At 36.0% G+C, this 25,146-nt stretch overlaps 2 long non-coding RNA genes across 3 annotated transcripts in view; one reads left to right on the plus strand and one right to left on the minus strand.

Annotated features, from left to right (window-relative positions):
• Positions 1-13,452, plus strand: part of LOC111775321 (uncharacterized) — a 77,467-nt gene extending 64,015 nt beyond the window's left edge. Inside the window, exon 3 of the long non-coding RNA XR_011422090.1 lies at positions 13,322-13,452. This is a non-coding gene — a long non-coding RNA (uncharacterized lncRNA). The remainder of the gene's footprint in view (positions 1-13,321) is intronic.
• LOC138915799 (uncharacterized) overlaps positions 1-25,146 on the minus strand; it is a 175,394-nt gene that overhangs the window by 143,823 nt on the left and 6,425 nt on the right. The window lies entirely within an intron of this gene.

Here is a 25,146-nt window from a genome sequence, read left to right on the forward strand (position 1 = left end):
TTCAGATAAAGATTCCTGCACACGAACACATTGTTGGATACAATTAGGGGGTAGTTAAAGACTCCTTAAAGATCACTGTAAGATATTTAAGAATTCTTAGACCCTAGTTTATGAACATCAGATCTATTCCTTTTCTTGGATGCAGTCAATATGCAATTATTTTCTGTCCCTGGGAGTCAGGGAAATAGGAAGATGATTGATCTGTTTTTGTTTTTGTTTTTGTATCAGGATCTGCACAAAAGCGTTCCCTCTGTACAGAACACTTTGTCCAACTCTCTACACCTAACTATGTCTTACTAATTCATCAGGATTCTGCTCAGCAGCTCAATTGTCAAAAGCCTTTCACAGTCTCCATCATGAATCAACTGTCCTTATTTTCTCCCAGAGCAACATGGGCAGGCGTTTGTTAGAGTATTTTTTATAATGTAATTGTAAGTTCCCTAGACTATAAGCATCATGCGGTCAGGATCCTGTCTCTTTCAAATCTGTGTCTTCTGGAGTCAGCATGACTGAAGGGATGAGTAAAGACATCTGTTGTTTGGTATAATTTTACTTATATTCTTAAGTATGTACCCAATCCTTCCCTCTATTAGTAAATTCTAATGTTCTGTTTATCAGCAAAAGCTTCTCAGAGTCTCTCATCCTTTGGCATTGATTCCTCATTTCGCTGAGGTCAGCAGACCTCTGGTCCAGATTTGGGATGCTCATATTCTCCTGGATCTGCTGCGACTACTGTTCTCTGCTTTAGCAGTTCTCAGCCCCTCCAGCCTTGGTTCTAGTGATCTGCACTCTCACTCTTCTCTGCCTGTTTAATTACTACCTATGTTGCCACAGGAGGTCCTATATCTTACATCTTTCTCCTTCTGTGGCCCAGCCATGTTTCCATCTTCTTGCACAAACTGAGATTTTATACCACATGATCCAAGTCCTCTAAACTAACCTCACTTCTGGGAACATATAGTACTGCAGACATTTGCTGGTTGCCTTCCCAACATATTTCCCTCCTTATATCCCCAGGCATACTATGGTTATTCTTTCAGAAGTTATCTCTCTCTCGTCGTCAGAAGTGCATTTTTGGTGATATTCTCCTTTTTTGTCCTGGCTTTAAGAGTGGATCCATACTGGTCTAAGCCAATTTTGCCCATCTCATTCCCTTTAGCCCAGATGGTCACCTGGCCAAGTATGGGGCAATGCATAAAAAGGACTCCCATTGCCTTTTTTGGGAGCTACTGGAAAAGATTAGATTCTCTCTTTTTCCTTTGGATGGCATAACGTGTTGTGGGAAGGCTGGAATTTCTGCTCTCATTTTGCTACCTCATTCAAAAGAACGAGAGTTTTGGGGGTCCACCAAAGAAGTGGCCTAAAAATGGAACTAGATCTGGTTCCTGAGAAATAAGACTACATTTTTGCCTAGGTTTTAAAAATATCCCTTATTATTTAATCCCATTTAAGGTGTTTATTTTTTCTATAGTACTTTTGTCTTTTATAATCAAAAAAATCCAAACCCAAAGACTGGGATCGAACTGGAAATTTTATACCCCAGGTGAAAAATAGGTCCTTAGGGTTCAGATCTCAGAGGAAAAAATATGAAGGAGAAAAAAAATAAAGGAGGGAAATGAGAAAAATAATGATAAAAATAGGCTTCAGTTTATATGGACCGTATTTGAATGAGACATCAAGATCAAGAATAGTTCATCAGTTTGATCCCCAGTGTAGAAAAACCGACTATATGAGAAATCGGAGAAATGAATCAAGTCTTGCAATTTTATGAAATGGAACAACTGCCACTGTGTTGGTATTGCCTTGTTAACTTGTGTATTTGTTAGGATCCCAGTTTAAGTGATGGACTAGAAGAAGCTTTAACCCAACAAGGGGATTTATTTAATGGATAGTGGAATACCAAAAGAGGACAAGAAAAGATATGCAGATGGGCCTCAGGAACAAACCAAAGCCAGGGACCTATGAGGATTCTGCTTTATTATCTTTACATGTCTCTGTATGTCTGCTCCCTTCTTTTCTTTCTCTCTGCAGAATAGTATCCTCTGCCTCTCTCTGTTCTTAATTCCAAATCCCTGGGAAGGGGATTCTAAATGACTCAGCCCAGGCCTGGGCTTCAATCTGGACCAATTAATTGGTGCCGTGGAGTGGAATAACGATTTATGACTATATGCTGGAAATTTAAGGAGTTGGTGTCATGCATAGCACTTTCTTTAAAAGGGGGAGAGTGAATTCGACCCAACTGTTGTCCACTACTATTGGATCAGAACAGTCTATGATGAGATCCATGGACTATAGTTCTACAGTGTTAGGGGACTGTTTTTCTGCCTCTTTCTATGCTACGGTATCTAATCATTGGCTTTCACTGTGCCCTCACTATGCAGCTTTAGTCTCTTGTCACTCAGTCAGAGAAGTAAAGACAGACAAAGGTTTCTATTTTGTCTTTGCATTTTTTCTGGTTTGATGCTGGAATATAAGCTCAGAGTCAACACTCTGAGATGACAAGTAAACTCTGTGGGTAGTTTATTGACAACTGCCACAGAGGAGCACAAAGCTCCTTCTTCCTAGATATGTCAGGCATTAATATACCTCATTTTTATATAACCCACTTCCCAAAAGCTTAATGCTATATTTCACATTGTAACATTCTCCTAGTAAATAAGGAACATTTTATTAAATGTATATCACATTTAGCAGCAAGGCTTTAAAAGATAATGATTTTCTTCATTTTCAATTGGCTTTTTCTCTTAAACCGAAACTCAACTTCTTGCTATATTCTCCTACCTATGATCACGTATTTGCAACATCTAGTGCACAATTCATATAAAGAGCCTAAACTGAAGATTTCTCCCTTCCCTCCTTCTAAGGGTGAAATCCTAACTTAGTTGATCTGATTTTATTCTTTCATGCAACCTTGCTGTTCATTCTACTGGTCAAGGATGAAAATGATACAATTCACTGCCGAACTCAATCTCCATAAACCATTTTCTCAAGCCCCAGCAATTCTTAATGGTCAAATCATAAACACCAGAAAAGAGGAGTTTAAAATAGAAATGCTGACAAGCCCTTAACTACAGCACATTGAATGATGCTGCCATAATGTGCTATATTAGATGTACTCCTTAGAGCTTATTGCCAGGGGTGAGTCTATAAATTCCTGAATTAAACCTCAAGTGCTCATAGCTTACACTTTTAAATTAAATTTCTTACTTGATGCTCTCCTTAGAGGAATCTGTTCTGCAGCATCTGGTACACTCGGTAAATAAAAATAGGCTAAACTAAACTGCTTACATCAGGTTTGAAATGTATTTCTATCATATTGCCACTACAGAAAGTGGTGTGTTCAACTTACCAAAAATGTCTTTGGGCACTTTATATTAAATAATTGTGGCCAGCCACTCCTAATAAATAAAGGAAGAACAGGGGGAAGACTGCTGAACGGTGTCCTCTGAAACTGAAAAGTGATGTAGAAATTTTGGAAAATATCTGTTTAAAAATATTTGAAGAATGTTTTTAATATATTCTGATTTTTCCATGCCATTTAAGATGAGAAATAATGAGGCCAGTTTTTCCACTTTGTATTCAAATTGGTAGCAATTTTCTCCTATGAATGTATCAGAATCAATTTAATTTTAGAATTCAAACAACTCGTCCCTAAGACAGAGTCATCTGGGGAATGTGACTTTCATTTAGTTGCCTTGACATGTTAATAGGTAATCTTTGTTTAGTCAAATGAAGATGGTTAGTTCACATTATTGCTTAGGGATTCTAAATGTGAGGATTGATCAGAGAGTATGAACAGCATGATGAATGTTCTTCCTGGACTCCTCAAGCAAGATTTATTGAGTTTTCGATTTTCATATGTTTTATAATTTGAACTAGAATTTCATCTTGAAACTCATCTACTAAGGACTTCAGAAAAATCAAGAATGAACTTCATGAAATATCTTCATTAACTTATTCCTATAAATCTTTCAGAGACACATACTTTTTTCTACTTTCATTTCTGGTCTTAAGCAAGTAGTCAAAAATCAAAGCACACATTAATGTTGGACACATCAGGATGCATAGATGAAACCATAATGCTTGAATATTTAGGGAAAAGGATTTCAACATTTTATGGTCAAAAGATTTTAGGAAATAAAAATAAAAATCATTTGCTCAAGTCATGCCAGCTTTTTCCCTATTAATAAAATGGATAAAATATTTCTAACTTGTCTCACTTACTTTTAAATACAATAGGCTTTCAAATAAAAGTCTTTCAAATGAAAACACTTTCAAATAAAAACTAAACATGAAATGAGAAGGGAACTAGTTGAGTAAGAAATCACCGAATCAGATAACACTTTTGTTTCTTTAAATTGACTTTCTTATCTGGCACTTAGACTCTAAGATAATTTTTATTAAATATGTTTTGGTAAATGTTTTGAATCATAGTAATACTCATGTAGGAGCATAGGAGGATATGTCCAAATGAGTTTGTATTATTCAGAGGCAACATTTTCAGTCAGGATGTGCCAATGAGATCTAAAGTTTGGGCACAAACATTAAATCTATGGCGCCTTGAAGCCAAAATGCCATCATCAAGGGTGGCCTCTGGAGAACACATCACGGTGTTAGGAAAGATAGCTCTCTCTTGAACTATTTGTTCATTGAATTTAATGAAAAAATTGTAGAGACAGTATTAGATGTAGAGTCACTGAGGGACCATCCATGTGTGGAATAGTGGGTTCAATAGCTGGAAAGTCTACGAATTTCCTTTTGCAATTTGAACTTTTGTCTTCCAGGTTGGAGGTAATGTGATAAAGACGGATCTGAAATAGAGAGGTGAATTGAAAACATTATCACCCAAAATGATCTGTTTATCATTTCACCTTCTCACTGGAGCTTAAGATACACAGAACAGTGTTAAACTATATCACCTATGTATCTTTTTATATGTTTTTATTAGGACAACCCATGTATTGTGACAGTATTGGAGTCTATGCCTATAGATTTCTGACTAATAAACCCTTATTGATTTAGCTATAGCCTCAGTTGCAGGAAATCTCTAGAATTTGACCTTTTTGAATTCCCTCCAGAGGCTAGAAAATGCTCAGCCTCCTTAGGAAGGGTTAATGCTGAAAACAGGTTGGGTATCCTACCTCTGCTTATATTTCCCTGATGCAAAGAGAACAGGACTTAGTAAAAGGAAATACTTTGATCTCTATTATCCTTTTAGTAGACTGCTTTGATGCTGCTGCTATCCTCTCCCTATAAATGTGGAAGTACTAATGATAGCCCCAAAATGAAAGAAAAAAATCCTTATACGTAGACATTCCTTATAGGTTGGCTCAGGCCTCTTCAGCTTTCTTTTCATATTGTCTTCCTGATCCATCTTATCTATTCCTTTAGTCCAGATGCCAGCAACTTTTCAGTAAAGGGCCAGACAATGAATATTATAGATTTCCTGAGCCATATAGTCTCTGTCACAACTGCTCAACTCTGCCATCATAGCATGACAACAGCCATGGACAGTACTTAAAGGAATGGGTGTAGCTGGGTCCCAATAAAATTTACTTACAAAAATATGTGACAGTATTGCAGTTGCCTGATCCCTGTTCTACTTCATAGCGTTAACCATCATTTCTTCAAATATGTATTTGTAGCCCTGACTTCTTCTTCCTCGCCTCTGGGCCCACATTTCAATCCCAATAAACATTACATTTGGATGCCAGATATTACAGTGGACTCCATACATGTTGTCCCATTGATCCCAATCCTGTCTGAGTTAGCTATTATTATCCTCTTTTATAGAGACCCTAAGCAGCTTGCCCCCTATTCTAGCTAGAAATGCAGAGATTTGTTTGAACACAGATTTATCTCACTTGAAATCTCAAGGTGATAAATGACCTCACTAAGTGTCCTCCCATATACAAAATGAAGTTCAACTTCCTTAGTCTGGTGCTCCCTTTACTTCCCAATCTTGTTCAGTACTCATAGAGACCTTGTGTTTAAGCTGGAGTAGCATCTTGGTTGGTCTACAGAAATAGTCCATTTACCCAAAAGTCATTTCAAAATAATTCAAATGTCATAGGACAAAACACAGCTCCAAAGATCTTCACAGAATATGGTTTCTTTGAAAGAAAAAGATATAATAGTGAAAAAGAAAACCAGGGTCATGACATTTCCAGGTTTTCCCATGAGAGCTTCTTCTTCAAACCCTCCAAGAGACCTTTCCAGAGTGGGTCATGCTCAAAACTTCTTTTTAGTTTACCAACTAAAAGCACATTAATGCAAATTACATCATATAGTCAGGTCAATACATATACTGATTCATTTCTGTGTGTCTTTGTTATCTATCATTTTCACTATGGTGAGGCTGCACACCTGCACTATACTATTGCTGCCTGCCAGCTTCTGTTCCTCTCAAATCCATGAGAACTCATCTTCCGACCTGAAGACTTTTACTCCTAATCTCTCTTTACATCACTCTCTCTACTTGTTATTATAAAATCACCTCCATTTTGCCAGTCTGAGGAGGACATTTAGGATTTCTGAAGTACAGCAAAAAATTGTGTGATGCCAGCGGCCTCTCAGTGGGCAGTGGGAGGGGAAAGTCTGCAAACATTCATATCTGTGCTATTCAGCCAGGTTCCTTGGCCTCAGCAGTTCTGTTACTTCTCTCTTGTGCCTCTATGTGGGAGGAACCACACAAGACTATTGCTATTTCCCAAATGTGAGATGTCCTTTCAGGCTTTTATGCTTCCTTACTCATCCTGGAATAATTTCCATCATCTGCCCCACTCGCTATCTCTATGTATGGAAACCCTCTACCCTCAGTAGTATGTAAGTTCCATGAGGGTCTTCATCTCTCATGTTCACTCCCCTTTTTGCAGGGCCAAAATCAGTGCCTGGCATATATGTTCCCATAATTATAACTCAATAAAACTGTGTGAAAAGAATTTCAAATAAAAAATGGCAATAATTACACATGCTATTAAGCATTAACTATGTTCCAGGCTTTTTTCTAAAGACCTTATGTATAACAAGTCATTTAATCTTCTGAATGATTATATAAGGTAGGTATTGTCATCCCTGTATTATAAATGAAGAAATCTAAAGAGGTTAGGCAATTTGCAAACAGCAACTAAATGGTAGAGATAGGATTTGAAACCTACAGCCCAAGCCGGGCCCACATCTTCATTAAGATATCTCTGATTCCCACACATAACTCATCATTTTTATATCTTTATTCCCAAGGTAGATTTTCCTCAACTATTACAGCAACAATTATTCTTTGGCAAATGTGTTTACCAATCAGGATTCTCAGCTGCAATATAGGAAACCACATTGATTGAAGGTGAAAATAAATTATTGGAAAGATATTTCTATTTCATGGAATCAAAGCAAAGGCTAAAAATTCAGACTTAGAAAACCAGAAAGAGATTAAATAAGCAAGGGAGCAAGAACTGCAGCCAAAATTATCCCAAAGGTATAACGGATAGTCCGCCATGTTGCCCCTGCTGACGCCTCCACCATGGCTTGTACTGGACATGGACATGCCACTGTCACAGCTGTCATGGTACCAGATGCTGGTTCTACTGTTGTCTCCAAAATGAATTCTAAGCTCTCTCATCTTCTCTGCATCATTTGTCTCAGATTCAAAGTCCTGGACAAAAGTATCTATGCATTTCAGTTTATGCCCATGTTCTGGCTCCCAGAAGCTGAGAGAGTGAATATTGGTCAGGGTCCTACTTTCCAGCTGTCTTAGAAGTCACCTCAAATAGGCAGGGTGTCTGGGGACCAGGTAGTAAACATGACAAATGACCACTTTAGGGGCATGTCCTCCACTAACATCAGTTTCCCTGAGGGTAGGTACCAGAGATTTCTAAGCCAATATCCTGTGGAGCCCTCCTTTTCATGTTACTGACTCTGAAGCATTCAGCCTGCTTTTCTTTCCATATTACAACTATTTGCTTTCTCCCCATTTGAGAGTGTCACTCTCCTCTATAATTAGTCCATGGAGGAGAACCTAAATATGTCCTTCTCACCACCAAATCATCTCCAAGTACTTTCTTGTTTTAGTATTTTGAAGATCTTCAATCTGAAGAAATAAAGAATAACAAAAATAATGAAATAGGGAATTTACAATGGATCAAGAAGTCTTATAAAATTCTTGTTGGTATAATTTCCAATCTAGAGTACATGACTTCCTCACCAGATTATATCCAGAAGCCTCATTACATGATGCAAGAAAACAGATACCTTGTTGCACTTTAATCCAGAATATACTCTCATTTCTAAATCTGGTGTGAACATCAGCCCCTGCCAGTAGCAATTTCCTAGTCTTTTCCTGGGTCTTGTCCCCTTTCTTGTTACATCATCTTTTGAATAAAGAACACTCCACTGGATTTATTTCGAAATTTCAGGATGTTGTCACTGAATTTTCAGCTATCACACTCATGTCCCTTTGAGTCCTTTCTACTAGACCCTGGAGTCCAAGAGACACTCCCTCTGCCCACATCCCAATGAGAAGAATGTCCTTTTATCTGAGTCCCCTCTGCTTCAATCTTTCTTCCATTGGTTTATTATAGTCTCCCTCACACTATTGGGAAACAGTTGGCTTTAAACTCTATAAATCATACTTTTCTCCTGTTCACTTTTTTTTTCTTTATGCCCTTTACATTTTACTTGTAGCCTACTGTTAGCTTTTAAAGGATATTGGCATTTTTATGTCTAATGTTTTCAATCTTTCTGTACTGATGGCTATATGGCCTATCAAAAAACTGACTGCTCTGTTTTCCCCTTAAAGTTTCTAGACAGTGTCTTAATTCAGAGATCCTCGTTTGCTGTACCCCTATCATCCAGTTTCTATTTTTTCTATTTCCTGTTAAAATTATTTTAGTTCACAGTCAATTTGCAAGGCTGAAATAATTAGCACACCCTGAGAGAGAGCCCTCCCTCATTCAGTCACTAGCTCGATCTATACCTCAGCGTTCTCTGAAATGGTTCTCATTCAAATGTCTCATTTATCTGCTAAAACCTATGCTTCAATTCTGTTATTTTTTTATTCTCTATTTTTGGTAAGCGAAATAAAATGGTGTAAAAGTCCATATACACGCTTTTCACCAACAGGAGAAAGAGAGTCACTTCAGGATAACTTTCCCTGTCATCTAGCACTTTGCTCTTCCAAATTATATGTACTCAGTAAACATTTAATTTGAGTTGAAGTAACATGATGCGGCTTCCAAGTTTTTTACATGCCAGACTCGGAAAATAGTTTTATCTTAAAATGTTTCTTGCCCAATCTTAGGTGCTCCTGATCTAAAAGTATTCAGAGAATAATGATTAGCTCTGGTGATTGGGAAAGACTTTCGTACTTTCTAGATATATAGTAGCACTATACATTGTAATTAGAGGCATGGATATACACGTAACCTTTCTTTAAATCTAAAATTTAATTATATTAACATTACTTTCTTTAATTAGGAATTGCTGTTGTTTGTACAACTGAATGAATGCTTTAAGAAAGCTCAGCAGTCTAGTGGGCCACTGCATGACAGATATCAGTATCACCATCTCCCCCCAAAACTCAAATCAACCTCTAGGATAAAATGTATTCAGAAGTGCTTTTCTCTCATCATTTTCATGCTGGTAATTCTTTGTCATACTTTCAATTGAAGCAGATACAAAGCCACCTTGAAGTTTAACCAACAAAACAGATACGTTTAACTATAATCAATAGAGAAAAATGTAAATTGAGAAAAATAGGTCATCCATGTTGTTTCATAATTATACTATGGATTCTCTTGCCAATAAATTACTTTACCAACATGTTGAGGATAAACGTAAATTCTCTGTAGAGAACTTTACAGATGATCAGTGATGACATTAATATATAGCTCAAATGAGATATATTATGCTAAAATAGAAACTCACTTCCAAAAGGTTAAAAATCTAATCAATAACTTGCTGAAAGAAAAATGTATTAGAGAGAAACTGCAGTAATTTCATACAGAAATAAAGGAGGCAAGTATTAAACAAGGCAGCTAAAATTAATGTTTGGTTTATGCTCTATGAAAGCATTAAACTCATATTAGTGAAACTCTACACCATTGTCTAAATACTTGCATTTATTTTCCAAATTAAGTCAACCCAGAGTATTATGATGATTAAGCGGTTATCTGGTGTATATTGGGGTAAATTTCATATACAACCAATCAGCATAATTCAATCCACAAAGTTGGAATTAGACAGACTTTCTGCTTTTCCCTGCTTAAAGAACTCCGTGGTGATTTCCTCAAGGAAAAACAAAATTATGAATAAACATAACAGAATTGCCAGGCTTGAGACTCCTCGTTCTGTGAATATTCAAGGCACAGTCCTGATTCAGGTTCACTGTACCTTGAATTTTAAGACCTCAACCTTTATCAGAGCATAATGCACAAATCCATGTTAGAGAAATCTAACAAAGTGTTGTCATATCTATCCCTCTTATATCAGCCGATTAAAAGAAGGGTAGAGAAATTGGGAATGTTCATACATAGTTTTCCCAGCCAAATTTACACATTCTGAAAGACGTTAAAAATGGTCTGAAAGACCCTTTGCATGGAATATTGTTTTCCATTCCTTCACTTTCAGCCTATGTGTGTCCTTGAAACCAAAGTGAGTTCACTTTTTTTTCAGAGCACATTTTGTTGAAACATAAACTTATTAACACTTAGGTATTTATTCCTACAATAATTGCAGTTAATAATGACCCCAAGACCCAGAGAATTCCATTTATTAGTCAAAGAAAAGTCAAATTATTGTTGTTATCCATTTAGAGTTGTGCTCTTCATTGCCTTCTAATCCTTTGGAAATTTATAATTTTATACTGGTGTGATACACTGACTCTCTCTTGACCAGAATATTGGATTTTTATAAACTCTATTTCTTTAACTTTACAGACAGCAATGTGCTTGCTTTTACAACATTCTGCCTAATATAGGTGTAGCTGTAGAAAGTGTTGAATCTCCAGTCTCGGTTTTGTGTCTCACACATTTATGCTACACTTGCCTCAGTGATGAGAAAATAAAACAAATGAAATGCAAGCTCCTTAGCAGGTGGAGCTTGGGGTACTCATTTTCAGTTGAGAGCTGATAATTAGGCTGCATCCGTTCAAGCTCCTAACTAAAGGTAAGATGGTTCTGCCAAAGACGAAACTGTTCTAGAGCAATTTCATTTCTAATTATGAGTCCTGATAGAATATGCTTGTACCTAATCTATGATGGAATGTAATCTCCTGGGAAATAAGGGAACCAAGATATTAAAATCACATTTTTATGTTAGAAGTTAGGAATAATTCCCGTTTGAAAATGTGTCCTATAAATATGAATGTTATTTACAAAAAGATAAAAATCTGTAAGAGGAAAGTAATTATATTTTCCAAGATCCTGGCTAGGAGAGAAGGGTGATATATGCTGATATACATGTAGCAGTAGATATGGATATAGAAATAGATATAGCAGACATAGAGGTGAGAACAGAGGCAGAAAGAGACACCAAAGTGGAGATAGAGCCACTCGTATTCAAAATTTTCAGAATAGTTTCCTGTACTCTGACCTAAATTCCCCTTGGGGGGTTATAATGCACAAACTTCCAGCTATAAAATAAATAAATCATAGGGATATAATTTCCAAAAATAAATAAATAAATACAAAATAAATGTCATGAATTAATTCATTGTTTCCAAATGATCAAGCTTTCCACATAAGAAGCATATACATTGAGGCAAAACTGGCTCAGTCTATTTACCATTGGATCATCTTAGAGTGTAACAAATTCATCTTGATCTAAATTATATGTATTTAATGTGTTGGATGCTGAATAGGGCTAACAGTGGTCTAGCATCTTTAGATATTTTCCTAGATTCATGAATCTGTTCTCTCTTTCCATGAGCACATAATATAACCCAAGTAAACCAAATAAATAGAATTAAAAACGCATAAAATTGACTCTAATCTGACTCACAGAATGGTTACATTTCAAGTCCAGGGACAGGATCAGTGTGGTCGGAATTAGGGTCTAGGTCGCCTACTATAGGACCTGCCACTCAGACACTAAATATGATATTGGCTCACTTTCTTGAGAAATAAATTTGCAATTTCACTTATTAAATGGACTAATCTACTGAATGCATTCAAAATTGCCTCACAATCATTTATTTCAGGATTTTGTGTTCTCTTAAATATAATGTGATTATAGTTACTAAAGAAATATCCTACTGATCAGTTTGCACATCAGCGCAGGTTAAAATTTGAACTATCAACCGAAGTTACTTGTAAGGGTTTCAAACTGTACCAATATGCTTGCATAAAAATACAATTCAATTTTGTTCAAATGGTTTGTAAGAGCTGCCCAAAATAATTGCATCTCTAAAGGAAATCTTTGTTGCCTGATTTGCAAAAGGTCTTTGCAACATTTTCTAAATTCTTGAGATTCAGAGAAACACCACTTCTGTGAGATACTCCATGGAAGAAAAAAAGTTCAATGTCCACATATATTTTGCAAGCTCTCTGGGCTTATTTCCTTTCTCGGAGAATCAAAACACACATTAGAATAGTAAAGGCTCTGAGAAATGCCTGTTCAAGAGAAACCTGTTTATAATTAAGTTTTGTTTAACTCAATGTTTCTTAAAGGCTTATTTGCCTGTGGAGCCAAGGAAATACTTTTAATGTAACATATTTTAACACTCAACAAAATTATTAATCTGCAGAACACACTTTGAAAATGCTGGCTGATTTAAATGTATTGTTTTTACTACACACAAGATAAGAACTATTACTTAATTACAACTGCCTAATAGTTAAATCAAAGTTCACTTCTTGTAATCTCAGATGCCAATCTGTAATCTTGGGTCCATGAACTTTACAAATTCAGCAAACTCTTGAAAATTTGTGTTAAAATGGGGGCATATAGTCACATTTTCCTTGGGAAGGAGAAAATAACCTTCATCAGATTATTAAGAGTCCATGATTAAACATTGCGTCCTTAATCTAGTAATGCTAAAAATCTATTTCGAAAGTAAGAATCTTAAAAATGCATTAATAAACATTTGAACTGCTTAGGAGAGGAAACAGTGGTGTCTAAAGTCAAATCTGTGCCTTGAAAAGGTGATATTATGAACAGAAAGTAAGTTTCACATCAATTGGACCTGTGTTTTGTGGAAAACAGCAGCAATTGCACCTGCTTCCCAGCTTCTGATATCACCTCAGTTTATGCTTCAAAAGAACCCTGGCATGCTCATTGAATCACTCTTGTATTCCTACTGTGACTAATTTTCTTCCACCATGTTACACAGAGAAATATACTTGCCACGTTTATCACTGCACCGTTCGAGGAAGAGCCCCCCCCTCCAGAATTGAACTGAGGAGGACTCCTCCTGCCAGCTTATGAAATGAATGAGATTGTCCATGAAAGAGGCCAACGTGGAAAGGTATTTTTTATTGTGGTAAGAAATATGAATATCTCCAGTGTTTTACCTGTTCTCATGGAAATTAACAAAAATATTAACTTCCTGAAGAAAATCTAAAAATGAAAACTAGGATTCGTTAGAGTTCTCCATGCTCCATTCTAGTGTAAGGAAATACTATTCAAAGGGTAGAGAGAAAGATCCACGGCACTTCTTGTTTTCTTCTTCTGCAACTTGACAGCAAAAGTCAGGAATTGCTATCACATCTAGGTTTTCCTTGGTTAGACTGTGAAAGAAGAAAGACTAGTCAATAGCATCACCTTTGATTCTATAGCTTTTGGCATGAAGTATTTATTCTTTTATAGAATTTAAGCTCAGGTCACTTGTCAAAAGCAAAATGATATGTTTAAGAGCCATATTTAGTTATTGGTATTTACTTGTTTTAAAATTTCAAATGTTCTTTTCTCTTTGCTCGGAAAGCAGCATTTTGGGGTATAAGGGTTAGGTAGTCCTGGATGGATTGTAACAAACTAACACTCTTCTGGAAACAAGAGGACATACTTTAGAAATTTGACAAACATACAAATGGGGAAGGTGATTAAGTTAATATGACCACTAAGGAAATGTTACACTAAGGTGCTTGCCTTAGTTACAAAAAGAAAAGAAAATTATCTTATTTTGGCCCCCCAAAATAGTGAACCTAGTATAATAATAAACAGTAAATACATACATAGTGAAATACGTGTTTTCTTAAAGCCATTAATATGCGCAAGGAATTAAGATCTTATCACAATGCAGCTTACATACACACACACACATACACAAACAGTTATGATTTTTATTTAACCCAATTGCTGTATTTTAACTGCTAAAGTCCAGATACAGTGATTTTCCTAAATGCTAAGTAACGACTAATTCATAACTCAATACCAAACAACAAGTAATATTTAAAGTTTTTGTGCTGAGAATTTAGTGTGTGGTAAATGAAACTCTAACTTCTGTCTGTTTTAGTAATTCCTTCTCAAAGTTACACAACATCCTTGGACCTACAAGGTGTGCCATATATGACCCGCATTGCCATTCACTATGCACTATCCTTAGAAGACAGTCTGAGATTGATGAACTTAATGACAGTCAAGGTCTACGAGGCTTTAGGCGATAAATGTAGGCAGTCTACATTATCAAAGAACTCCAGCGAGTCTAGAAGTTCTGAGTTTGGGACTGCATTTTAAGGTACAGCAAGTAAGCCTAGCAGAGTTTATTTGGACCAGTAATGCTCCCTAAACCACAAACCTTGTGTGCCCATGCTCAGGTGTCAAATGTTAAAGGGACTGGGGAATTGCCAAAGTCTGAGAGGAAATAAGGATTTTTTTTATTTGTGGTTGCTAGTGTTATTTTATCAAATGAACATGTATTTCTCTTTCACAACATGTAACATACCTTCCACACCAAATGTTTGAAGTCTGTAAAGTGTAGCTATTTTTAAATATTAACTGACTTTTTTATTTTTAATACTTCTATTGTTCTCTTTTGGATGAGATTCATGAAGGGGTGGAGATATTAGACACCTATATGAGCCGTAGGTTTGAGGAGGCTGGTGAATTCACACCTTACTCTCTTCTTGATGTTTGAAATCTGATCATTAGAGATTTAGTCTTTCTGTTTTCACTTAATACCCTTATTAGTCTCTCTCACTAATTCATTGTAAACAGGTTTAGTAATCTAGTTTCTTCTGTGGTAGTATTTTAAAATGTCTGTTCCAGATACTTTAAAAGGAAATATCAAAAGGAAACAAAATACTACAGACAAGGAAAGGGGGATCAAACCGGATACAAACTATGCCTAATTCAGAGCTGTGTCTAAGCCTAAAAGAAATGCTGCCTTAAACAGCTTTCTGTCTCTATTCTACAACAGTCTACAGGCAGAACAAAGCTAATTGTGATACAATTGTATGGTTAATATGAAATGTATACATTTACACACACACACAAATACATAGATCTACGATACACACATCACACATGCATATATATATTTATACATATTTACACATATATAATATAGATTGTTAGTGCAATATGAGAATGGCTATTTATTTAGATGTTGAGGAGTGCATGTGTGTATAGAGGGAATATTTCCTCTGGAAATTCAATTGCATATACATTTATTGATCATTATGTTTGTCCCTAGGTATATAAAATCATGTCACATCTTCAACTCTTATTCTATTAAATAAAGTAAATTTTCTGGTATTTTATGTTTTGCATTCATAAAAATATAGGATCCCCAATTCTGAAATTCTGTTGAATAACATTATTCCAATCTGCATATCAGAGATGATATATTTTATATCAGTTTCATACAAAGTTTTGGGTAGGAGGGAGCACAATAATTCTTCCTTTATAGATGAGCAAAGATCTGGAGACATGAGTTTCCCATCCAAATCATAAAGCCAGGCTATACTAGGGATATTTCCGGCCTTTCCAAAATGTTCCAGTGGTAGAATTTCAGCGAGTGCAGAAGGCCAGTGTGATACAGATTCCTGGGCAGAGGATGGGATCCTCCTAGTGCACTAGGGGTAAACCAAGCTTGCTCTTAAGACTCTAAATCTGTGGAAAATGAACCAAAATTAACAACTCTTTTTCTCTCCATGCCCAGAAAGACCACCAACACTACCCCCTTATGCAAGTTTCTCTCCATTGCTATGACACTCGACTTCACTTGAGACTCTATTGCAACCAACCTTTGTCTCCCTAGGTCCTTAAGAAAAGAGAGAACATAGTAACTATTTTAAACAATTAAATATCCGTTAGATGCAAACTCGATTAGATCCCACTCAGAATCAATTTAAAAGCCTGAACTAGAGACAAAGAAGAATTTTAGGCAGTTGAATTTTAGATCAGAATCAAGAACTAAGGGGAGAAGTGAATAATGATTGACATCCCATATATTAACTCATATTCTGAATATAACCATACGACAAATATTGCATTTCCAATTTACACATGTGTAAAATTCCTATGAAGTGACTGAAATAAGATTTAAAACTACCTCTGAAATATTTAAAACCCAGTAGTATTCATTCTATCATTGATGTTCAAGAATTTTACTACATTTAGATGGAATAGGTCAGAAGGCCCAAAGCCGATTTTCCTCACCCTATCCATGTTTTCTTTCCTTGGAAAAATAGCTTGATGACAACAAAGAATTAAAGATTAACAAAACAAACCCACTGAAATAAATTTATTGCTAGCTATGGGTATGAATTGCTTATTAATGTTTCAAGAGATGAATATGATCATATATATGAATTTTATTATAAAACAGCATGCTATAATGTAAATATAATTTGGCAAATATTATACTTATTTAATAATATATTGCAAGTTATTTAGATAGCATAAATGCATAGGTAAAAGATAACCAATGAAGCTGTCAATATGTTGGGGAATACATATAGATCTGCTTTAGTAACAAGAGTATGTATGATTCATTGTTGAATCTTCAATACTCCACATCTTAAAGTCTATTCATTGTAAAATGCTAAATCAAAATTAACGTATTTACTAAAAATTGGAGAGTTCACCAAATAATCTCAAACCAGCTAAATTGACAAAGATGAAGTTAAATAAATAGCCTAAATAAAAGCTATTTCCATAATTATCCCATAATTTAAATGCAAGAAGAGCAGCGATTGCAAATCATCCTACTTGAGGCGCAAAACTGATGCAATAGTGGCAAAACACACTGTCCCCTCAAATTCTGGGACTTGTGATTCTTTTCTGTGTATATAAAACAATAGAAGTTTTATAGTGTTGTCTTACAGTCAGACTGAATTATGTAACAGTGATTTATAGCTCTCTGGAGATGCAAGCACTAATGAGACTAAGTGAGTATAAAATTTAGTAAGCCTTAATAACTTGCTTTATACAACACTAGCAAGTTGCTTTTGGACATAGGAATTACATATTCAACCTCATTACCAAAGAGTTAATAATCAGAGGGAGAATTCAGAGGGCAATTGGGGGATCTATATACAGGGGGAGAAAGGGCATCAGTGTTCATTGATGAAGAAAAGAATGAAACAGTGAAAAAAATCATGGAGAAAAAGAAGTCAGAGCTGTGAAATGTCTTATGTTTGTTTGACCAGACAATGAGGGAGTTTAATAAAGTATTATTAATTTCCAAGAAAGTCTGAAACTGTTCACATGGGTACCCCCAGCTACTTAAAGAGATGGTTCTCCTCCTTATGCTAGCATCACTATTATAATAAAACTTTAACAAAAACAAACATCGAAATGAAGTAAACAGAAGCTTAGCTTTCCTGTGTCCAGCTAGCTTCACCTTGGGTCAATCTGAGAAGAAGTTTGGGAGGAGGTTGTGACGTTCTAAAAGATCAAGGACAGAAGACAAGACATTTTAATGGAGGTTGAAAGAATTGACTCAAGCCTTCAAATTCAAAAGAACTTTGTGGTACCGTAGACACGCCATTTCTTCTACAGAATGGCCATATCAAGGTAGGTATTAAAACATAGGTTTGCATATCCAGGTTGTCTTGCTTACTCTATCCATGCCTGTAAAAAGATTCCAAGACTGAGAACGACTGAAGCTCATTCCCCTGATCCTTACATAAACTGGGTTAGGGCTGGAGGAATTGTATAGCTTACTGCCAAGGTGTTCTCCTGCTAACCAGGAGACCTGGGGCCATCCAAAGTGGGGAGGGACAACACAATTGGGAATCTACAAGAAAAGTGCAGATTTCCCCAGGAGAAAGTGTTTAAACTGCAACTGAAAGTCAGTGCTATTCCATCACAGCATAGATTGAGTATGGTGTCATAACTATACAAGACAGATGGTGGAAAAAGTTAAATAGCATTCTGGATCTCTCTAAAAAAAAAATCAGTTCCATATAGTGGTTTAATTATTTTAGTCAAGGTATGAAAACTTCTCAGAATATCAGACTCAACCACGATAAAATGTTCCTAAGAAACACATTTTAAAGAGAACACACATACACAAATAACAACAAAAAAAGATTCTTGGTTACTCGTGTCAGTATGCCACTATTTCCTTTCACTACCATGTATAGTGAGACCCCAATACAAATGCTGGATATAGTAGGTCTTAAATCATATTAAGACCTGAAATCTCTATGATCTGGAGATTTAGATAATGGAGTGAAATGAATGTGGAGAGTAAGACAGGGTGTGTGTAATTTTAGATCTGCTGTCTCGTATCCATGTCAAAATAGATAAGTCCTTTAAATTCTCCAATCTGCTAAAAAATGGAACTCGTAATATCTTTTACAGAGATGTGAACATTAAACTGCATTAAATTATCAAAAGCATTTTGTATACATTTAGAAACTAAACATTTGTTGATATTATGGGCTGTTGACTAGTAAGAGCGAGGAACATACTTTTCTTTTCCTCTTGTGACAATTTGCAATGAACACCAGCTATCCATGACTTGTCAGAGAACTGACAGCTATCAAGAGATTTATGTACCGAAATAGTACTCTCAAAAATACATGGTTAAAATGTTTTTAATTATCTGGATTATGAAAAAAAATGAGACTCCTGGTTTTTTTTCCTGTCACTATTTGAATAGTATGATCATACATACTTGTCTTTAAGGTCTATTTATTCTGATTTTTTTAATTATATGCATTTAGTTAGTCATTGAGATACAAGAACTTATCCTTTACCCACATCTAATGAAGAGAGTTGGAATGAGCAGTCATGCTGAATATGTTTAGGAGTCAAAATTGGTGCTTCTTAAAATAGTAATTAATAGGCAGAAATAATTGCTTCTTCTTCCCTGAAGGTCGTCAGACTATTTCAACAAGGCAATGGGTTTCCCTCTTGACACTATCAACCACAGCCCTGTATGCCTACCCATGTATGGTTGTGCTCACAAAATGTTTACTATAACTTAAACCTGGACCAAGACATTGTATGACGCTGGGATTTCAAAATGAAAAAGTTTCCACCAAGTACTTATACAAAAGTAAAATGTTCACTAAATATCTATGATTTGTTACTGAGGAGTACTGAATTTATAGAAAGATAGACGTTTGATTCTAGGCCAACCACAAACCTAAACATTATCCATTCTGGATATATCCTTTATATCATTTATAGACACTTCCTTAGTCATCACAGTTGAAATAAATAAATTCCTGACTTTTTCCAGCTACTATTAATTGTGTTTTCTATTACACACAACCAAAAACATGTTTAACTCATACAACTCCCTAGAAATGAAAGTTTGGGGGCCAGCCCAGTGCTGTAGTGATTAAGTTTGCGTGCTCCACTTCAAAGTCCCAGGGTTCAATGGTTCAGATCCCAGGCGTGGACCTACATACTGCTCATCAACCCATGCTGAGGTGGCATCCCACATACAAAATAGAGGACAACTGGCACAGTTAGCTCAGTGACAATCTTCCTCAAGCAAAAAGAGGAAGATGGCAACAGATGGTAGCTCAGGGCTAATCTTCCTCAGCAAAACAAAACTGTTCATTGACCTTTTACAGAGAACACAAGAAGATACAGGTACTAAAGGAAAAAGACTACTAAATAAATAGTGATGATAGCTCCACAGACAATAAGAAGTATGTATAAATAAGAGGATACTACAACCAGGGATGGTGTGGGAGCTAACTAAATATTCATGAAGGTCAAAACCCAAACTTTATCAGAGTATCTTTTTAAAAAATGAGATAAAACAGAATTTTGATGAAATATCTAGGGATATGGATCCCACTACTTTATTCTATTTTAGTGAATAAAGTTTTAGTGGCACTTTAGGAAAACTCTATTTATAAATTTGGAATCATTTTTATTCGGTATCATCTGTTTATAAGTAAAAACAGCAGTTCCTAAGATGTCAAAAAATATTTTCTCCATACTTCAGTTTAAGAAATGTATACTACATTTTTTTCAAACTTTTTTGTTCAAGTAGTATTTTTCCATAAAGTTAATACAAAGGAAAACAATATCCTCTATTCAAAGGTTATTCCACTTCTGATGGATGAGAACTAATTAAACGAGTTTCCCTCTATGTACATAAGACTCTGTTTTTACTTCACCAGGTGTAGGATTATTCCTCATCTGCTTCTGTTGCTAATTCAAACAAATCTGTTTTTCTAAGTTTACTCAAGTGAGCCATATTCATAGAAAAGAAGTCAGTTAAAACAAAATAGTCCTTTCCATAATAAGCTTTAATATTCTGAGACTTATCACTGCCTTTAGCACTGTTATGTGATGGGGAGAGGAAAGAATGGGAACAGAGGCATAACAGCTAGGAAAACAGCGAATTCCTGATTTAACACGCCGTGAACCCAGGGCTGAGGAAGGTACAAGTTTCTGTTAGCAAAATACAGAGACCAATTCTCTATCTAGAAGACAGCTTAGAAGTGATCTAGCTTTTACTTGTTATTTCGCATATGAGGAAACTAAGGCTTGGAGAAGAAATGCGATCTGTCCAAACTTGCCAACCTGGGGAGCCGGAACTTGAACGCGAGCTCTTGCTTTTCAGACTGGTGCTTCTGTGCTAACGTGGCGAAGTTTGGCCTGGCGTTGTGGTAGCCCAGACGCACATTGTTCTCTTAGCCTTGTAACTTTAGAGTCAGCCGCAGTTAGAATGCTTGCTTGCTCCTTTTCCTTGATCTTCATTTCCCTTTGTATTTCCATTCAGTTAAACTTGTCAGATAGGTCTTTTTTCAAAAAAAGTTTCAAATCTTTTACAGAAAGGGTCATAGCATACACACATCCAAAATAAAATGCTCATAAAATCCCACATGTGTATTCCCATTTTAAGAAAATTTTATAGCAAAGATACACTATCTTTCAACAGTTTTAGATAAGGTCACCTAAAATTAATTTAGTGTGGCGAAGCCTATAATGTTTACCTTAATCGGTAAGTGGTCACTACCTATAACATACATATAAGCAGTCATTGCACTTCACACTTATGCTGTAGTTTGGGATTACTGCAACTTTTAGGACCTAATGAGAATATATATTCAGTCTTAAACACATGTATTACATTTCCAATTTGAAGAAAATATTGCAGATTTTAAATTTACAAGTCTACATCTAACGTGCCAGATTAAACTAAAAATACTCATGCTTTTTTCAGATACAAAAAATGTGTGCCTATCACTAGTTAAGTGGCAAAGAAAAAGAGAGAAAGAAAGAGTAAAATAAAACAGAGCTTCATATTTTGAAATAAACTCTGTTAGTAACATAAATAATACACTGAGTGTTTAGGACATAAGGACTCTTGACAAAGGATCAGATGCCTGAAAGGATAAGCTTGGAGTTTGATACACCAGCGAAGCAATGACAAACATAGTAATCTTTGAAACTGAGTGTTGAGACAGCACTTGAGAAAAGCCTCAGCACTGAGGGCTTGGGGGGTCATAGGGAAACAGAGCAATCAGAACTGGAGGCCATTCTCTTGTCATCCATTGTAGTTGATGCTATAGGCAGAGGACAACTTCACAAATTTAGAAAGAAGCAATAAAATCTACTGAAGCAGCTAAATTGTCTGCTAAAAGACACTGGACGCTGTCTAAACTGAGGTTATAAAAAAGGAAGTGGATCCTAAATCATCTTGCAGTAGAGTTGAAATAAACATTTTTTACCAAGTTCCCCTGCATTGTCTACTCTTAGAATTTTCAGCACACCATTCTTCAGATCCTAACGCTCGTATTCAGCATTCCTAGCCTTGATACATAAAGTTATTTCCCAAAAGGTTGTTCTATTGCTTTAGAACATTGACTTTCAGAGAATGGAATATTAAAAGGGAATTTTGCATGCTGAGTCACATTAAGTCAAATTTTGGTTGCCCTCTTTCTAAAAAAGAATAAAAATATAGTGCTTTGATATATTATGACTAAAATTTAGTTGTCTGGTAAATTGAGACAAATATATTGATGTATTAGCTAGCGGCAGTAAAGCTAAACTCCAAAATCGCAGTGGCTTAACCTAACAGTATTATTGCATTCTCACATGATCTTTCCACACAACCATGCAGGGGCCCAGGTTTCCATCTTGTGCCTCTGCCTTTTTCTAGGGTCTTGAAACCCTTTGTTCAGTTAATAGATGGGGAAAGAGACTATGGGAAAAATGGCTTAGCCATTTCTGGATGGTGTGAAAGTAATACACGTCATTATCCCTTCACTTCCATGGCAGGAACTAATCACACATGTCCCCACTTAGATGTAAGGGTGTGGTGGTGGGAACTGAGAAATAGCAAGCCACTTTCTAAAGGAGCAGAGAAGCCTCAGCCACCAGGAACTCAGAGAAATCATGCAGAGGCTCTGGATTTTGCCCAATCAAAAAAATTTAGCAGATTCAAGTAAAGTCACTTAAATTTAAAAAGGGAAGAGACCTAGCTGATATAGGCCTTTAAGAAGGTTTATTGAAAGAGTTAATGACCCTTTTCTCAGTGAGTAGTGATATCTAATCCTGGTACAGTGAACATCTATCAATCCTCTGCCCACCAACCCTTTTCTTCTGGGCACTGTTTTTGGTGGGTAATGTGTATATACACATTAGTACACGGTGAAACTGTCCTCTGTCTAGTGGTGGACACCTGATCTAACCTTAACCTTGAGAGTTTCCCCAAGGTGTCTAGAACTGAATTTATGAAAATCTCTCTTTTTGACTAAAACTGTAAACTGCTGAACTCGAGAGCTCTCAGTGAGATATATTCTGCCCTTAGAGCAAGATGCTTTACACCCAATAGAATAAAATCGATGCCTTGAAAGAAGAGGGGAAAAGGGACAGGAAAGTCTCCTTGGCATGAAGGCTCTTAACTCCAGGTGTGCCTGGGTCCAGCATTCTCTGTGCTCTTCTTAAATCTTAGTGCTCAACTCTTCCCTGAGTCCTGAGCTACACAAGTATTCCAGCAGTGAGTCAAACTAGATCAAAATGACAAATTTCTTGCTGACAAAATACCACAAACTCAAGTTATCTCTATTAAGTAATATTTTTACTATTTCACTGTATATGTGCATATTTAAAATATTTCACCATAAAATCCTAAGAGCTACTTATTTCCAAAATCACTATCATCTCAATGAGTCTCTTGTTAATAAGTGAATATTTCAAAATAAACATCCCATACATTTACAAAAGAAGTACATGGGGCCAGCCCTGTGGCCAAATGGTTGAGTTTGCGCACTCTGCTTCAGCTGCCCATGGTTTCGCTGGTTCAGATCCTGGGCGCGGACCTAGTACCACTCATCAGGCCACACTGAGGTGGCATCCCACATAACAGAACCAGAAGGACCTACAACTAAAATATACAACAATATACTGGGGGGCTTTGGGGATAAGAAGAGGAAAAAAAAAGAAGATTGGTAACAGATGTTAGCTCAGGTGACAATCTTTCAAAAACAAAAAAGAAAAGGAATACAGACTTCCATTATATAAGACTGAAGTCTCTACAATAATAAATAATATAAATTTTTATTCACTTAAAAGTCTCAATAAGAGATAGTGACTTAACAATGGTCTTTACATAATTTATATACCAGCCTCTCCCAACGCATATTAAATGTAAAGCATTATTGAGTTGTTGTGTAATAATATTTGTAAAAGTAGTTTCTTTACTGAAGCTTTTCTAAGTGTCTTTAGCATACTAATGCGAATCTCAGCCTTCAAAATGAGCCTATTGAACATGATGTTTTCCCAAACTTACTCTAAACATTTTTTTTTTTCTTGCATCAGGTTAGTTTCTCATGGGACTGTTATTGAAACGTGGTAATATACAGAGTTGAAATATACATTTATGTGGAAAAAGAGCAGTGTCACGAAGTAGAGGAATATATATCTGAGAGACATGCCTTGAAAAACCCCTAAAACTCAAGCTCCCTTACGTCAAACAGCCTAAACGGAAATAATAGTAATAATTATAATCATAACAATTACCATATTTATGAGTGATTGTTTAGTGCCAGGCTTTGAGTATTTTACAAATTACTTTGTTTGATGATTCAGTCACTGCAACCAAACTGTTACGTTGGCATGATTATCCCCATTTTACTGGGGAGGAAAGCTATCCTTATAGTGGAAGAATTGGGATTCTAATCCACTTTATTTGAATGCAGGATCCAAAAAGTAAATAACAGATGTCACGATATTATGTCTTAATTAGAGTTTATTTAAAATTTTATTAAATCCACATCCAACAAAAAAGTTCGTTGAGAACAAGGCACAGAGATAATGGGAAAATGTGGCTGATATGCCAGAGAGAAGGTGGAGGAAGATATGTATATGGTCACAGGGTATTGCTTAGAATAAGTGGGTCCTGGGAGTCCCAGGTGCAGGACAAGGGCACAGTTAGCTTTTGGGGACATGGCAAAGAGGAGGAAGACAGGCCAAGGGTTACCTTTTCTGACTTCACAGTTTTTCAGGATCCACTTCAGTAATGAGGATAAAATTTAATGGAAGAGAAGAGAGGACTTTGCAGTCATGAATTGGTCATTATAAATCTTTTCTCTTTTCTCCTCCTCACAGCTGGTCCCTGACAGCCCAGTGTTCGTCACAGGCCTGGGCTATGGAAGGCAGTGACAAATGCTCTTTGGTTTGAACACAGTTGAATGGATGTGAACGGAATTGATTTGAATCAAATTAAACAGAATCTAAACTACTGGAGAAACAATTTCTATTTTAGATAATTTTAAAAGGAGTCTGGAAAAC

This window comes from Equus caballus, chromosome 10 (genome assembly GCF_041296265.1).
Source record: "Equus caballus isolate H_3958 breed thoroughbred chromosome 10, TB-T2T, whole genome shotgun sequence".
Taxonomy (NCBI): Eukaryota; Metazoa; Chordata; class Mammalia; order Perissodactyla; family Equidae; genus Equus; species Equus caballus.